We start from the raw sequence: 6954 nt of genomic DNA on the forward strand, positions 1-6954 counted from the left end.
AGCATTTGCTGTCCTCATTCATCCCCATCTTCTACCGTGTCTCCACTCGTCACAGTTGAATTCCCTGTTATGCCACCCAAACTAGCTCTCCAACATGGTTGTCAGTTGTTTCCATAGCTGTGTCCTGCTCACAAGTTACTGACCACCTTATTCCATGAGCCCCTTACCTGCTGCTGCCCTAACATAGAGGAATCCTTTCTACTTCGTTTCTCTGTTTTCCTTCATTGCTGCATCTCCCACTCTCTATATTCACCTTTTTGGAAGACAGAATCTCCAGATCACTTATCCCTCTCCAGCCTCACTCGCAGCATCACTTACTCTGGGTAAAACTTTGGGACTTCATAACTTCTTCCCTTTTCCTGTCGTGCATCCTGGAATCCCTGCACTCCACGTGCCTCGGAGTCCATCCTTTCTCTAAGCACCACCGACCTTACTCAATCCCATTCTGCTCCTCTGCCCCCAGCACTTCCTGAGGAGGCCTTGCTCTCACTTCCCCAACGCTGCCGGCTCACCAGTGCCCTCGGGCAGGCTCAGGACGCTCTTGCCTTGCACCCAGCGGTAGCACGGAAACGCGGTCTTCGCGGAGGTTCCCGGATCCTGCACCGTGATGCGATCGCAGAACCACGCGTCGTCCACCAATGAGTGCTGTTTGCGCAGCTTCACGAACTGCAGCGGCCCCAGATTCTCTGGAGTGTCCAGAGCAAACTCCTCCTCCTGTGGGGGCCAGACTCGCCAGACTTAGCTGAAGGACCTGAGAAGCCCTTATGAGGGCAGAACGGGCCCTTTGTGGAACTTCAGTTAATCAGGGCCTCGGAAGACAGTATCACCTCCCTTCCTCCTCCGCTTGACCTGTCCCAGGGGTCTCTGTTAGGCTCCATTTCAGCGCGAGCAAGCGGGGGCCCCGCAGTGCGTTGCAAGCAGTGACTTGAACTGACGACGGAGCATCATCCTTCTCTGAGCTGTCACCGGGATCATGCTTGCAGGAGCTTCAAGGCTGACCACTGGTGGTATAGTTACCTGACTCTGGGGTCATTTGGAGATGGAGTTGGAGGCCGCCAGGACCAGGGTCGGAGAAATGAAGTAGGGGATTGAGCCTAATCCGGAATTATGACTCCTAACACTACCCGCTTCTCCGCGAACCCCCTTTCTCCCTACGCTGCGGGAGTACCAGCGCGGGCTGTCCTGCTGGAACTCTCCCCCAGTCTCCTACTGCTCGCCCACATCGCTCTGCAATCCTAGCCTGGCTGATGGCGGGTATCCCGGCTCCCACCCACTGACCTCGCCCGGCCTGGGTTGCAGCTGCAGCTCCAGCTCTGCCTCCCGCTGAGCCCCCACCAGCCACAGCTGCACGCGGTTCTGCGACCCTGAGAAAACCCAGACCCCAGTGGCCACCAGGATGCGCTGGCGGCTCCTGCGCCCCCTGCCTGCTGCCTCTGTAATAGCTGTCCGTTAATAAGCCTTGGGAAAGGTCTAGGGGACCTGCTTTTGATGCGTTGCCTGAAGGACCAGCCCCCAGCTTAATAAATCAGGGTTTTGTGTGTCCGCCCACTGTAGGATTGGGGCGTTTCAGGTACCCACCCCAGACAGGCCTGAACCTGCAATTATCCCCATGTGGGGGTGGAGATGGCTGCTCCTCTTTGTGGAGAAGAGCGACTTTGAGGAAGGTGAGGGGCCAAGTGAGGGGGCACGAAGAACGGGAGTGGGGATAGGCTGAGTCCATCAGAGTTTCTCTCCAGGCCTCTCTCTTCTTCCCCTCCTGTTTAATATTGAGTAGCACAGGGTGAGCATTTCCTGAAAGATCTTGGGTGGCAATGTCCGTTCTTTACAGCCTTACCTTGTGCCCATGTCAACTGTACCCACCTTCCTTTCTTCTGCCAGATCTTGCCTCCTGAAAGGCATTGGGATTGTCCTTTTTGGTTCCAGAAGGCTCCTTTGGAGGGACAATCAAGAGTTCAGGGGGGAAATTATAGTCTTCACTGTAATATGATTTTATATGTTGATCCACTTAGAGAGTAGCTCATTTTAAAATTTTCTTTTATTTTCTGTCTTCATACCCACCCCAAGATAAGTCATTTTTTTTTCAGTAGTCCATTTTGATTCCTTATTTCCACTCTTTCCTGTTCATAGAATTATTTATATGTTGTTTTATATGGAAACATGAGGTAACATAAATTTTTTTTCTTGGAACATGCTTTTCACAGTACATGATACAAATAACAACACATGATGGGAGAGAAATCCATGATGGGAATATTCAGATCATTAGGTAGAGATCTAATTATTGTTTTCACTAACTTTTAGGATTCTCCTTTTGGTGAATCTTTATGGTGTTATTAGTAGTTACAACCATGATGAATGCTTTAAAGCATTCATACATATGTGTGTGTGTGCACACACATATTTACATATATATATATATTCTGAATACACAGAGCTTTTATATTATAGACTTTCAAAAATGGCATTACTGAGTAATATAGTATCCACATATTTTATGCTCATATTGTAAAGTTGTTTTCCAAAAAGGCATCATGGTATCAAAATGTTCTGAGGGGGTATGGGGGGGTAGGAAAGATGGTGAAATGAGATGGACATCATTATCCTAAGTACATGTATGAAGACATGAATGGTGTGATTCTATGTACAACCGGAGATATGAAAAATTGCGCTCTATATGTGTAATATGAATTGTAGTGTATTCTGCTCTTACATATAAAAATTAAAATTTTTAAAAAATGCAAAAAGTTTTTTTCCTAGCATCTTTACCAACAGAAAGGGTTATCACATTTAATTTTTACTTAGTAAAAAGTGAACAATTAGTTGGATGGAAGGGTCTGGAATTTTACCACATTTATAAGCTAATGAGTTCATTAATGGGTTAGCCCATTACCAGTTGGAAGAGGCTGACAAAAGACCCAAGACCCCTGGTTCAGAGAAAAAGGATTGAATTATTCATCGCTTTATGTTCACATCAGCTCCCCCTACCCGCAATTCCATGGGGTGACACAGATGGGCCTAGATGATCTGTGTTATAGGAGAGGACCACTGAGTTTGAGGGACTTACTACTTTTGTAGTAAATAGAAGCAAGTCTGTTCTGTGTCTGGGAGAAATCACCTCATCCTCCAGGTTTCTTGCTGCAAACACAACTCTTAGACACATCCTGAATAAAGTTGACACAGGGCATTGCATTCCTGGCACCATCAAAAAAAAATATGCTGATTTGAAACTTGGGAAAAGGTGCCACTACCCATATAGAATCAACAAAGGATCTTGAGTAGGGGTGATGGGAGATGGAGAAAAACACAAAGAAAACACAGGGACATTTTTAAGTAATAATGGGGCCAGGTGGGACATTGTCCTCTGATGGAGGAATAGTGACACAACATATTCTAAGGATTGAAACCATTTAGGTCATTTAAAAGCTGTTTTGCAAAATTGGCAGGAGATGACATAGGAATCTTACTTTTCTGTATGACTTGGATGTAGTGGTGCAGTTGTAAGAGATTTAAACTGTCACGTTTCTCATAACTAAACACTCAGGGTCATCCAGGTGAACTGGACTGGCACGAAATAATCACACAAGAGAAAGTTATACCTTTTTCTTTGGGGGTCCTGTGATGGCTCCTCTGACCTTAAGGGTTCACAGAAAGAGAGAAAAGAGCACTTGCTGAACCCTTTTATTGAGGAGAAGCCATTAAAATGAGGCAAAAAGTCAGGTTTCAGAGGGTTGAGTCTAGCCTCCTGATGTCTGCTGTCTGCAGGTTGACTGATATCTAGGAAGGCCACATCCAAAGGCAGAGCAAGAGAAGGGGACACACAAAGGGCATTTCCATGGAATATTCTATCCCAAAAAGGGCAAAGAGGTATATACAAAGGAATAGGTGAGTGTTGCTCCTGAAGACATGCCTTCTACTTCCTGGGCTGGGACAATGCCCAAGTCACCACGAAATGTAGTGATAGGTCAGAGCCTCTTGCTTCAGGATAAAAGGTGTGGGTCATTCAGAGTGGCTCCCCACACTAAACTAACATTGTTATGATTCTAAATTACTAATAGATGCATCTTTATGTTTTTCCAATCCCATTGAGAGATATTGTATAAACAGGTGTTACACAAATAAATTTATAAGAAACATAGCATTATAATTGTTGTCTGACCTTAAGACTCTGTATCTGATTGCCTAAACGTATTACAGTAACTTCTAAAGCATTTAACTTAGCCCCAAGTTTACTATCAATAGCCTCTTGATTTTAAAAGTCTCTTGGTGTAGAACCTAATTGATTATCACTTTTTAAAATTTTTTCCTTTTAATTTTTTTATTTTTATTTATAATCAGCTATCTGTCCTTTGTTCTGGTCTCACTGTCCTGAATAGGGAATCCTTACTGTTATAAGGGGAAATGGGTGATGATGGCTCTGGCTGCTTCAGGTTGAGAGGGAGTGACATGGGGCAAGCAGTTTTAGGAATTTTTTGGATCAGTGGCAAAATTTTAGTTCAAAGTGAACAGGTTGTAAAGTCATTGTAGAGATGGGTGCTTCTATAAGAGAAACAAAGAAGACATGAGTATTGGATTAAGATTAATACAAGATAAATGTCACAGCATCTAGAACATGTCAATGAATATCATGATGATGATAGAAACCAGTAATTTTTTTTAACAGGAGATGCAAGAGCTAAGAAGTTGTTCCCATGACAGGACCAATGTTGACATGGCCTCTATTTGGGAATGTAAATCTTTAAGGATATTAGTTACATTGTCAGAGTTATCCAAAATGTAAACATAACCCTTGATTTTTATAATGTCACAGATGTCCCCATAAGATGTAGTTAAGATATTTAATCTCACCTGATTTTTGTAAAATACCTTTTTATTGGTATAACCTCTGTGTTTAATAGAGATCCCTTTATTCATGTCATGGAGGGCTAGATAATCATACTAGCAAACACAGATTAAGTCTGTCTATGTAGGAGGTTAGGAAAATTTATAGGCCTTAAATTGACCAAAATAAACTTTTGACTCTGATAATCTTTGTTGATAGTTATTAGGCACTCCTGTCTAAAAATTCTTTTTTTTTAAGTCTCCAGCTTTATTTACTCTTGGTGGGGCTGACTCAACTGTATATCTTAAATTACATTAAAAGAAATATTGCCTCTCCTTTTAAATGTTCAGGTGTGACTGTAGTTTGGTTATAACTAGTTTTGCTAGGTGTTTAAGACCAACTGATCAAATTGACCTTATTCCTATCTATAGTTAGTTAAGAGTCAGTTGAGTTTTCTTAGGGGGATGTTCTTGGGAACCTGTAATCTCCAGCGATTTAGGAGGCTGAAATGGGGATTGCAAGTTCAAGGCCAGACTGAACAAATGTCTCAAAAAAAAAAATTAAAAGGATTGGGGATGTAGCTCAGTTGTACAGTGTCCCTGGATTCAATCCCTAGTATGAAAGAAAAAGAAGAAGAGAAGAAGGGAAGGAAGGAAAAGAAAGAAAGAAAAAGAGAAAGAGAAAGAGGAGGAAAGAGAAAGAGAAGGGAGAAAGGAAGAAATAAATAAATGAATAAACATGGGAAAGGAAAAAAGAAGGTAATGCATCCAAGATCTGTGTGACAAAATCAAATGGTTTAAGATATTTGTAATTAGAATCCTTCAGGAAAACAGAGAAAATAAAGTAGAAAAAACATTTTGGCTGATAATTTCCCAAGAAGTTTAGAGATCCCCAAGCAGAATACATATCAAAGAACCCACACCAAGACACATAGTAATTAAATTTCAGGAAACCAAAGATAAATCATATTGCAGAGGAAAAATTAGAACTGATAATTGTATACCAGCAAGTGGAGGTTCTGGAATGATACTAGAAACTGAGATCTCCAAACATATTAGATTAAAATTAGCTCAGGACAAATTATTTACTTGTCAGTGGAAGAAAGCAGCTGCTTCAATCATACTTTCTGTTTCACTCTGCAATTCTAAGAATCACAGAAAAGTCAGGTCAAGAGCTGATTAGAGTAAACAGGAACTTGATATCTATCAGCTGCTGGTGCTCTTGCTACCTGCAAGAGTTAGAAATCCAAGCCCTTAGTTGGTTATGTTACTCAGAAATAAAACCTCTTTCAACCCAAATTCACAATGCAAACTGCAAACAAAGAAGATACTTTTGTTCCTTTTGTGCAACATGTGACTGTTTTGGAAATGTGCATTTTGAGGTGAAAACCATTAATGAAAAGCTTACAATTGGTAAGGTTTTGAAATATTGGTCAGGATTTGTAAATGATATCTTTACAAATGTCCATGCTTTGGAATACACATTTCTACAGACCTAGATGTGACAAAGCAGCAATGATTGGTGCTTGTTTTCACTTTGATTTTATGTTCTTTGAACATTCACTAACTGGATTATAATAAGTAAGATGGTGAAAACAATAAAATATGCAGCATATATTTCAATATACCTTGAATCCTTGATTTCAGATCTGAATTGCTTGAGATCTTTCTTTTTAATAAAAATGTTAATTATTATATTTATTAAAACATAATTTAATGAGGCAAAAAAAGAAAGCCTTTCTAATAGAGGAGACAATGCTGAAAATAGAATCTCAGAGCTGGAGGACAAAGTGTTTGGCCTTGAACATTCAGATGGTATTAGAAAAGAAAATAAGTAACCATGACCAGACCATATAAGAACTCTGGGACAACATTAAGAGACCAAATTCAGGAATCACTGGAATTGAAGAGGTTTATGAGATGCAGGCTAATAGATGACTTCTTCAGGGAAATAATAATGCAAAATTTCCCAAGATGTTGTGGAAAAGGGACAGTAGCAGAGGTATGCAGGGTTGGGGAAGTCACACAGAAAATGTTATTGCAGGTGGCCCAAGGGACATATGATTGAGGATTTAGAGAAATCTCAAGCTAAACATCACTATTAAAAGCCAGATCCCTCAGCCCCATGGGGCTCAG

At 41.4% G+C, this 6954-nt stretch overlaps 1 pseudogene; it reads left to right on the plus strand.

The window, feature by feature from the left end:
- The first annotated feature begins 4398 nt into the window (after positions 1-4398).
- On the plus strand, positions 4399-6396 carry LOC144256142 (phospholipid scramblase family member 5 pseudogene; annotated as a pseudogene).
- The last annotated feature ends 558 nt before the right edge of the window (positions 6397-6954 follow it).

The sequence above is a fragment of the Urocitellus parryii genome, chromosome 7, assembly GCF_045843805.1.
Source record: "Urocitellus parryii isolate mUroPar1 chromosome 7, mUroPar1.hap1, whole genome shotgun sequence".
Lineage (NCBI taxonomy): Eukaryota > Metazoa > Chordata > Mammalia > Rodentia > Sciuridae > Urocitellus > Urocitellus parryii.